Source organism: Schistocerca nitens, chromosome 6 (assembly GCF_023898315.1).
Source record: "Schistocerca nitens isolate TAMUIC-IGC-003100 chromosome 6, iqSchNite1.1, whole genome shotgun sequence".
Lineage (NCBI taxonomy): Eukaryota > Metazoa > Arthropoda > Insecta > Orthoptera > Acrididae > Schistocerca > Schistocerca nitens.
In genome coordinates this window covers 333037623-333049358 of record NC_064619.1, presented here as the reverse complement: position 1 = coordinate 333049358, position 11736 = coordinate 333037623, and the positions used below count along the sequence as shown (strand labels likewise).

General features: G+C 43.0%; 1 pseudogene; it reads left to right on the top strand.

The window, feature by feature from the left end:
- Positions 1–1717: 1717 nt before the first annotated feature.
- Positions 1718–1835, top strand: LOC126191838 (5S ribosomal RNA; annotated as a pseudogene).
- Positions 1836–11736: the final 9901 nt, after the last annotated feature.

Below are 11736 nucleotides of genomic sequence, written 5' to 3'. Positions count from 1 at the left end.
GTGGCGGTACAAACTGCCTTAGACGACACTGCGAACACCTCGTGGTTTATGGAAGATGGTGCCCGGCCATATCGCACGGCCGACGTCTTTAATTTCCTGAATGAATATTTCGATGATCGTGTGATTGCTTTGGGCTACCCGAAACATACAGGAGGCGGCGTGGATTGGCCTCCCTATTCGCCAGACATGAACCCCTGTGACTTCTTTCTGTGCGGACACTTGAAAGACCAGGTGTACCGCCAGAATCCAGAAACAATTGAACAGCTGAAGCAGTACATGTCATCTGCATGTGAAGCCATTCCGCCAGACACGTTGTCAAAGGTTTCGGGTAATTTCATTCAGAGACTACGCCATATTATTGCTACGCATGGTGGATGTGTGGAAAATATCGTACTATAGAGTTTCCCAGACCGCAGCGCCATCTGTTGTTGAAAATTGTAACTACTGTAATTTCGAAAGTTTGTCTGCCTGAAAATGTACTGTTGTCCCAAGCATATTGCAACAAACGGTGTATTTCTATCGCTGCTCGTTTAGTTTTTATTGCCGTTTCAAATATACCGGTCATTTTTGAAACACCCTGTATATATGACGTTGTCATATCAACAGCAGTAGCAGTAGAGCTTGAAAAACAAAAGAGTTACGAAAGGACACGTAATTCACGATACTTTTGCTAGGAGGCTAGCATTTACAACGTGGCCGACAATGGACAACTAAGAACGCAGCAGCGGCCAGCAGTTATATTACTGTTTCACGAAACGAATAGTACCGTTGCAAGTCAGAGGCGATTTCGACACGATGGGCCACTGGCAAGATAACCATTCACAGGTTGTATGATCAGCTCGTATGGGAAGGATCAATAGTGGGAGCGATCTCGGGCGAAGCCTATTTGTTAGCCGGAGAATACTGAAGCAGTACGTTCTGCTACGCAGAGAAGCTTCGGCAACTCGTGTAGAAAGGCAGCAGTGCAACTGGACATACCCAGCCACTCCGTTCAGCGGATTCTTAAAAGTGACCTCCAGATGTACCCATCCAATACATCTGCTCAGAAGCTCACTCCAGAACGCAAGAGATACATAGTATTGTCTGTCCGGAGGCGGAGGGTAGGGAACCAAGTGTCGACAACTTATGCTCTTCATTAGAGGACAGTTTTCTGTGATTAACAAACTAAATATACGCTTTTGGGCTACTGAAAATCCGTAAGTGGTTCATGAACGACACCATCCTCCTAGGATTACGGTGTGGGTCACAGATTTCAGTCACTGAAATATTGGACCTTTCTTCTTTGAAGAAACTGAACAGTGCACGTTATTTGAGCATGCTCCGCAATAATTTCGTTCGACAGCTTCTTGCTACTGCGTTCCCCTTCAACACGCCCAACAGGCCACATACTGCAAACAATGAGTTGGATCTCTTACACAAGCATTTCGATATGCGGGTCATTTCACTCAGATTTACTGGTCTTATCAATTACGGACAATTTTGCCCCTCCAATAATCCAAACCTCAACTTATGTCACTTCTTTCTTTGGGGGTGCATAAATTAAACAATTTTCTCGAAAGGCCCAGAAGATTGGATGGAGCTCAAACGCCTTATTCTTCAAGCTTGATGTGAAAGCGCAGAATACACGTGCCGTAGGGTTATCGCTGAAGTCAGTGTTCGTGTACAGGAAGATAGGAATCAAAATGGTGAACATTAAGCGTGTGCTGAGTTAGAACAAGCCAACGGCCTTGCCTCAGTGGTAACACCGGTTCCCGTCTGACCACCGAAGTTAAGCGCTGTCGGGCTGGGCTAGCACTTGGATGGGCGACCATCCGGTATGCCGAGCGCTGTTGGCAAGCGGGGTACACTTGGCCCTTGTGAGGCAAACTGAGGAGCTACTTGGCTCTGAACACTATGCAACTTAACTTCTGAGGTCATCAGTCACCTAGAACTTAGAACTAATTAAACCTAAGGACATCACACACATCCATGCCCGAGGCAGGATTCGAACCTGCGACCATAGCGGTCGCGCGGTTCCAGACTACCGCCTAGAACCGCACGGCCATTCCGGCCGGCGAGAAGCTACTTGATTGAGGAGTAGCGGCTCCTGTCTCGTAAACTGATATACGGCCGGGAGAGCGGTGTGCTGACCACATGCCCCCCCCCCCCCCCCATTTCCGTATCCGATGACGCCTGTGAACTGAGGATGACATGACGGCCAGTCGGTACCTTTGGGCGTACATGGCCTGTGCGGGAGGAGAGAGAGTTAGAACAACTCTCCAGAGTGTTTTTCATGGTACTATATGATCCTTTGAGTTCGTCTCGACAGTAAAGTGTTCATCCAAATTCAAAATGGTGACACATTTCGGGCGCCAACCTGTATATTGATGATATGTTGAGACAATGGCTGAAGGTAAATAGAGTGTCTCATCCAAACTAACAAATGAAATTATATAATGAAAACTTTTCTCCTGATCACCATCTTATAGCTGATATCAAGCACATGCTTCAAAAAGCTGCGTAAATTAAATTTTGATTCATATTAATGATAAATGAAAACCACCACAGCTGTATTATATATTTATTGTACCACGACCGGCTTTATTCTTAGAACATCATTAGCTTGCCTGCAGGTAAACAAAATCAAGAAATTACGCGAAAGCTGTAGTATCTTAAAGAATAAAATAAGCAACTGACGCTACCAACAGTCTCATATAAGATCCTCGCCGAGCTGTGCCAGTATCATGATATAAATGGTCTGATTGTCGTATGTAACGATGAAGACAAAATCTGTAAACAATGACCATGAACATTCTGCCAACCGCCTGGTGGAAGTACTACCCGACCACAATATTATTACACTTGCCCTCCTGCGGCCGTTAGTGGAAACACGTGGTGACGTTACAGTAAACAAGTACAGTGGTGACTAAGGAAAATGCATCGCACTGTGAATGATTTAAAGACAGTTGTGCATATATTATGAAGCGCTTCAGTGTGTCCTCGTGAAATACGAGGGTTGCAGCTTAAATTGTGGCAACTTTCACAACCGATACAAACAGTTACATGTTTGCACCTGTCACTGTCCTTCAAAGCAGTCACCAGCGTTGTGTAGAATCCGTTGTCAGCGATGTGGAAGGCGTAGTATACCGTTAGCAGAGCCTGTTCTGTTGAACGTGCGAATGGAGCGGTCTAAAGTTATGGTGATTCTCGTGTACGACTGTGATGGTATTATCCTAACGAATTACGTTCCTCCAAGGCAGACCGTCAATGCACAGTATTACTGTTCGTTTTTGGAGCATCACCTGCGACCAGCCGGCCGAAGTGGCCGAGCGGTTCTAGGCGCAACAGTCAGGAACCGCGCGATCGCTACGGTCGCAGGTTCGAATCCTGCCTACGGCATGGATGTGTGTGATGTCCTTAGGTTAGTTAGGTTTAAGTAGTTCTAAGTTCTAGGGGACTGATGACCTCAGAAGTTAAGTCCCATAGTGCTCAGAGCCATTTGAACCTGCGACCAGCTTTGCGAAAGAACCGGCGACACTTTCTGCGCAACCCACCCATCATTTTGCACGACAATGCGCGGACGCATACAGCGCAAGCTGTGGCTACTCTGTTATGTCGATGGGACTGGGAAGTACTGTACCATCCACCATTCCCCCGCGGACTTAAGACCTTGTGACTTTGATTTGATTCCGAATATGAAGGAACCACTTCGTGGATTTCGCTTCAGAACTGTTCCAGAGATTCGACAGGCAGTAGACCACTCCATTCGCACCATCAACAGAACAGGATCTGCTAACGGTATACTACGCCTTCCACATTTAAGTCCCCACGCTAGAAACTCATTAAAAGCCGACTGAAGCGCCCTCACTCCCAGGTGCAATAGTATCGTGGTCGACTAGTATGCCGAGCATACACTTATGCTGCGTACGGTAAACTGTGCGAACAGGGCCACTGCACAAACAGGAATAAACACGAAAACATAGTACTTGGCGTCAGTACAGTGCGATAAATAAATTGTGAGATTATAATCGTTACAAGCAAGAACAAAACCTTTGGTGCAGAAATGATGCTAAAGGGTTAATAATAACTAAAAATTGCATTCAAACAATTAGAAAATTAGATACGAACAATGAGTAAATAGGAACTGTGCACCATAACGAGGTAACAGATGACAGCGATCACACAAAGTTGCATTGTCATTCCACAGGTATCACAGTAAATGAATACTTATACAACACGTAGTGAAGTAATTAAGTAAAATTTAACGGAAACGGTATCTGTTATCTTACAGCATAATCATATCTCATGAGTAAGGTGGTTGCAAAAGAAGTGTTATGATTAATCATACAAAAGAGCTAAAAATCCACACTATTGGCTTTCTTCGTATGTTGATAATAAAATTAAGAATTAGCTGTGTTAAAATTGCTACAATTATTACTACAGGAGAGAAATAAATGCCACTTGTTATAGAAAGCTGTGACGTCATTAGGTACATAAGACACTAAGAGACTGATCACATAAAAGTCCGTGAAGTTTGTGAAGTAATTATATACAATATAATGTTAACAGTAATTGTTATCATAAAGATTGCCGTGATTAAAGAATAAAAGCAGTTAAACATTACTGCCAACAGTTATAACTTTACATTCTCGACCGAAAGAACGAAAGTAATGGCTTTTGAAGCTCAAGCTACAGTCTCAAGCGAAATAGTAATAAACGACCAGAAAATAGAGAAAGTGAATGAATTCAGCTTCTTGGGAAACACTATGTCCTTCACAAACGAGAAAGACGTACGGAAACAACTGAAAGATTGAATTATATTAGTAGGCTGAAATACATAACAACCAGTAGAAAGGTGAGGAAAGATATCCCAATAAAGTTCTGGAAAATAATTCTGCAGAATAATGGGATGCTACCTATACTTCATGATAGTGACAACTGAGCAGTAAGAGCTGGAATTGAACGAATGTTTTTTTTTTTTTTTTTTTTTTTTTTTTAAGAAGAGCAACAGACTATAGACTATCTGACATAATAATGAGTAAGGCAGTCGGACAAGAACTAGGACTTGGAAGCATAAATAAACAAATCGAGGACTGTAGGAATAAATGGAGAGATGTCACAGGAATGAATCATAACAATGCCTAAAATAATAATGAATTATCGACCAATAGGAAAAAGATCAATAGGTAGATCAAGAAAGAGATGAGGGGATTAAATAGTAACTAACCACAGACAATGGATACACTGAAAAATGACGCAGCAGGAAAATACATAGCACGCTACGCAGGAGAAAAAGAAGACATACACATTCGGGTCGCACTGACACGGCCAACAGTCAATGACAATTTTCATTTTTTTTCATTTATTGTCAATTTTACATCTAGCCCGTCACATACTACCTAAAAAGTGTAGTAACACTCTCACAATTCTACAATGTAAATTTTACGTAGTGTTTTATTTCATCTGTTTTATTTTGGCAGTTATCACGCTAGAGCACTAGAGAAACCATCTACACTGTCGTGACATGTCTGCAGCATTTCCGCTGCTGTCGGAAACGAATTACCGCACGATACCCTACTTTACCAATAGGGTTGCGCAGGTTTGTTTTGTATCCTCTAGCGGCTTGCTACGGTACTGTATCGGTGTGTAGAAGGACTGCTGACATGTATCAGCGAACAAACAAAAAATGAGTCAGGTAATTTTATTTTTTAGATATGATAACTAAATCTTCATGACAACTCCATCCTAGTAGGAAAACAAATATGATTTCTGTGACACGGAAAATAATTTTATTTAGAAGTGTATAAGCAAAGTGGCACTTTGACAATCATTTCTCTGAAATTCTCTCCTCACTTACAGACTGCGTGTAAATTTGGTTAATGTTTGTACCAACCAGCTAAACAATCTCTTTAACTGTACTGGGAGAAAACATTTGATAGGTCAGTTGATTAACAAAATATATTCCAATCCATCTACATTCGGTTTGTAAGCTACTAGAGGGGACTAATACAGTCATTACTGCATAACGGAGCAGATGTTCTTCTAGCACTTGGTAACTACACTTTTGGGGAGTGATCGAAAATTGTGTGCGTTTCCACCACAATGCTGCGTTTTTCCAAAACAGCTCTACTATGCCACTCTGAATTTTGCTTAGACTTCTGAAATACGCTCGCCATTTCTACTACATTATCGTCTCACAATCGTGAGGAAATCCAGAAGATTTTGACTAAATTTCCAAATGTTTTAATGAATAGCAATTATCTATAAATGTGGATAAATACAAGATAATATCCATTACGAAGAGAAAGAAGCCGCTGTTACCGTACTATCATCTTAGTGGTACATTTCTGCAGACCATTAAATCATCTCAATATTAAGTGATAACACATCTAAAAGCAATAGTCAGAAAGGCCAATGGAATTTACATTTCTTGGAAGGTTTCTTGGAAAGCGCAGTGCATCTCTAAAGCAAACCGTATATAAAAATGTTATTACATAATTCACATGAAGCCATTACTATCATCGTTCATAGATCGATAGCAAACACTGATGCATGATCATTGCTTCTGAATAAAAGTTTCCTTGTTGTCAGTATTGTATCTCAGTACTCCTTGGGCTGCGGGAGGAGAACGAAGTACCCTTTGGATCAGATTTGATCTTTGACCGACAGGTTACCTACATGCTGAGGTAACATATGACATCTGTATTTACATACACACTCAGAAAACTACCGCACGGTGCATGGCGGAGGCTACCTTGTACCACCACTAGTCATTACCTCTTTTGTTGCAATCGCAAATAGAAAACGACTGTCCATATGCCTCCGTATGAGCCCTAATTTTTCATATCTTATCTTCGTGGTCCTCACGCGAAATTTACGTTGACAGCAGTAGAATCGCTCTGCAGTCGACCTCAAATGTCGGGTCTCTAAATCTGCGCAGTAGTGACTTGCGGAAAGAGCATCGTCTTCTCTCCACTGCTTCCCATTTGAAGTCACGAATTATTTCCGCAATATTTGCGTGCTGATCGAACCAAGCAGTAACAAATCTAGCAGGCCGCCACTGAATTGCTTCGATGTCATCCTTTAATCCTACCTGATTGGGATCACAAACACTTGAACCGTACTCAAGAATGGGTCGCACTATCGTTCTATACGACTTCTCCTTTATGGATGAGCTACACTTTCCCAAAATTCTCCAAACAAAACGAAGGGACCATTCGCCTTCCGTACTACCAACCTGACGTACTCAGTCCACTTATATCGCTTGGTAACGTTACGTCTAGATGAATCGAAATGACTGTCAAGCTGCACACTACTAATGCTGTATTTGAAAGTTACACGATTGTTTTTTCCTACACATCCGAATTAACTTTCATTTTTCTACATATAGAGCAAGCACCCATTCATAATTCCAACTAGAAATTTTATCTAAGTCACATACTCCTGTAGTCACTCAACGACGACACCTTCGTACACACCACAGCGTCATCAGCAAATAGCCATAAATCGCTGCTCACTCTGTCCATTAGGTCATTTATGTATATAGAGAATAAAAGCAATCCCATCGCACTTTCCTTGTTTCTGCTGAACCATTGCCATCGAGGACCACGTACTGAATACTATTGTTTAAAATGTATTCGAGCCACCCACATATCTGGGAACCCAAACCGTATGCTCGTACCGTCGTAAGCATTCTGCAATGGGGTACCGTGTCAAATGCTTTCCGGAAATCTAAGAATATGGATTGTGCCTTTTGCCCTCCATCCATAGTTTGTAGGATATCATGTAAAAAAAGGGCAAGTTGAGCCATGCTTTTTAAATTCGTGCCGATTTGTGACCAGAAGGTTTCCTGTCTCAAAATTTGTCTATTCGGACTGAGAATATGTTTACAAATCCTGCAACAAACCGATGTTAAGGATATTAGTCTGTAATATGCGGATCAGTTCTTTTACTTTTCGTATATACCAGGGTCACCTGTGCTTTTTTTCCATTCACGTGGGACTTTCCGCGGGGTGAGAAATTCGCCATAAATGCAGAGGCCAGTGACGCAAAGTAAAGCTGAATTGGGATTCCTTCTGGACGTGGTGACTTACATGTTTTAATTCTCTCAGTTGTCTCTCTACACCACAGTTGCCAATTTCCGTGTCATCCATGTGGGAGTCTGTACGACAGTCAGACGACGGTATGTTTGTACGATCCTCTTTCGTGAATGATTTCTTACATGTACTCCTCCACTTTTCTAAGCAACGATCTCAATCCTTAACCACTTCCCTCTCCCTCCCCCTTCCAACTCATGCCTCCCTTTATACTTAATTTCCTGGAACTATGCCTATCAGAGAGTTCTAAGTTAACACAATTTAGCTCAGTCACAGCTCAGTATTTTATTGCCATATCAGCTCGTTTAATGACATTTATCAACTCCTCCCTAAGCTACACCAGTTTCTTGCAGCTAGGCCAATCAGAGATATTCTTCCCATGGCAGGGATGGGATGGCCGCAACACCATTCTCGTGCTGTATCGGTAATTACTAGTTGCATAACGCGGATGAGTACCAAGATCAAATCTGTAATGTTTGAATACGGTGTCCTGCTTGACACACTCAAGTCGCTTACATATCTGGGAGTAACGTTGCAAAGCGATATGAAACGGAACGAGCATGTGAGAACTGTGGTAGGGAAGGCGAATGGACTTCGGTTCATTCGGGGAATTTTAGGAAAGAGCGGTTCACCTGTGAAGGAGACCGTATATAGGACGCTAGAGCGACCTACTCTTGAGTACTGCTGGACTGTTTGGGATCTGTACCAGGTCGGAGTGAAGGAATACTTCGAAACAATTCAGAGGCGTACTGCTAGATTTGTTAGCGGTAGGTTCGAACAACGTGTAAGTGTTACGATGATGCTTCGGGAACTCAAATGGGAATCCCCGGAGGGATAGCGACGTTTTTTTCGCGAAACAGTTGAGAACGTTTGGAGAACCGGCATTTGAAGCTGACTGACAAACGATTCTACTACCGCCAATATACAGGGTGATTCAAAAAGAATACCACAACTTTAAAAATGTGTATTTAATGAAAGAAACATAATATAACCTTCTGTTATACATCATTACAAAGAGTATTTAAAAAGGTTTTTTTTCACTCAAAAACAAGTTCAGAGATGTTCAATATGGCCCCCTCCAGACACACGAGCAATATCAACCCGATACTCCAACTCGTTCCACACTCTCTGTAGCATATCAGGCGTAACAGTTTGGATAGCTGCTGTTATTTCTCGTTTCAAATCATCAATGGTGGCTGGGAGAGGTGGCCGAAACACCATATCCTTAACATACCCCCATAAGAAAAAATCGCAGGGGGTAAGATCAGGGCTTCTTGGAGACCAGTGATGAAGTGCTCTGTCACGGGCTGCCTGGCGGCCGATCCATCGCCTCGGATAGTTGACGTTCGGACAGATTAGTGCCAATGTGGTGGCGCTCCATCCTGCTAAAATATGAATTGTTGTGCTTCTTGTTCGAGCTGAGGGAACAACCAATTCTCTAACATCTCCAGATACTGTAGTCCAATTACAGTAGCACCTTCGAAGAAAAAGGGACCAAAAACTTTATTGGCTGAAATGGCACAGAATACGTTCACCTTAGGCGAGTCACGTTCATACTGAGTTGTTTCCCGCGGATTTCGTTCGAAATGCACGCTGAACAACTGTCGTCGATTCACTTCTGCCGTACTCAATAACACAAAAAGCTTTCTGTTGAGCGTTCGCCATCTTAGCATCAACTGACGCTGACGCCTAGTCAACAGCGCCTCAAGCGAACAAATGTACAACTAAATGAAACTCTATAGCTCCCTTAATTCGCCGACAGATAGTGCTTAGCTCTGCCTTTTGTCGTTGCAGAGTTTTAAATTCCTAAAGTTGTGGTATTCTTTTTGAATCACCCTGTACATTGCGTGTAAGGAATACGAAGATACGAGAAATTAGGGCTTGTACGGAAGCATACAGACAGTCGTTCTTCCCCCGCTCGATTTCCGAGTGAAACAGGAAAGAAAATGACTAGGCGTGGTACAGGATATTCTCCGTCACGCGCCGTACAGTGGCTTGCACAGTATCTGTGTAGGTGTAGGAGTAGATAATGTCTCCATGCGTCGGACATATTTACGCCATCACCAACTTTAATTTTTCGCATGATGGGGGGTTGAAGAGATGAAACGTTATACCGTGTGCAGTTTAATAGGACAATATTGGCTAATTTTTCCAGATTTTCTGTTTTCGATACAGAATTTGCGAGCTGGATTTGCCTAAACATAAGTGTGTTGATGATGTGGGCATTGCCAACTGAGTTATGAGTGGGCTAAATATATGTGTTGGTTTAGAGGCACTTCGATTTGCATATTTGAAAGACTAAATAGAAAAGGTGGGAGGGGAGAGAAGGAGAATGGGGAGGGCGATAGGAGGGGGTGTGTTAATGGCAGAGAGTGTGGTTTAGGAAAGGGGAGCGGCATGATGGCAACATGTTTGCCCCCGTATGTAGGCAGCCGTTAGACCAATAGTCACAAGCAGTCCTAAGCATACTTAGTTCTACTCCCATGGTCCAAAGAGATTTTTCTTCTCCAACTGTTCTCTATCCTAATTTTTCACATGTTACAAGCTGGATATAACGTAACATAACACACTCTTTTTACAACATTGTTTGGAATTCCATACTTTTTTTATTATTTGTGCCAGCCACAACATTATGACCACCGACCTACTATCGATACAAAACCTTCCAGGCCATAGTTGCGTCACCTGGTGACGAACCAATGCTACTCAAATACACGCACAGTGCACGTAGAATCAGTGAGAGTGCTGTCCGTTTATAGAATGGGAAAGGCGCGCTGTCTCTCTGAGTTTGACCGAGGGCAGATCGTGATGGCCCAGAGACTTGGCACGACCATTTTGGAAACTGCACGACCTGTTGGGTGCTCGAGGAGTGCTGTGGTGAGTGTCTTCAAGATATGGCGAAACCAAGGTGAAACCACGCCCAGACATAGCGGTGTTGGGAGACCACCGCTCATTGCCGACGTCGGACGTCTGAAAGGCCTCTGTTGGATTCCTTTCATGTTAATTTCTTAAATCTGTTGTCATTTACGGCATAAATTCCATTTCTAAATTTACTGTGGTGTTTCTGACTCTATCAGAGAGGAGACTGAGCAGTGGAACGTGTTACTTTTACACATAAACAAGAACGATCTGTCACACCAGCCCGCATCTCGTGGTCGTGCGGTAGCGTTCTCGCTTCCCACGCCCGGGTTCCCGGGTTCGATTCCCGGCGGGGTCAGGGATTTTCTCTGCCTCGTGATGGCTGGGTGTTGTGTGCTGTCCTTAGGTTAGTTAGGTTTAAGTAGTTCTAAGTTCTAGGGGACTGATGACCATAGATGTTAAGTCCCATAGTGCTCAGAGCCATTTGAATCTGTCACACTACTACACTTTAAAACACAGTTTACATGTAATTCATGTCACACAGTCTCATATGGAACCTACATGCGGTTTCTTTTATATAGTGTATATGATAAGATACTGTCATCCGCCTTCCCTTCTGTGTGAAAGGATGAATGAGCAAATGTATTTCTAGTTGCATGCTCGATGGTAGCAGACAAGCCAGTCTGCTAGGGAACAGTAGAACAAACGTCGGAACAGGTAGCTACGCTTTCTAAAAGCAGAGAGGTTTCTATTTTTGGTATGGTCCTGTCCGTCCCTTGTCGTGTTGGTATAGGAAGCTGCC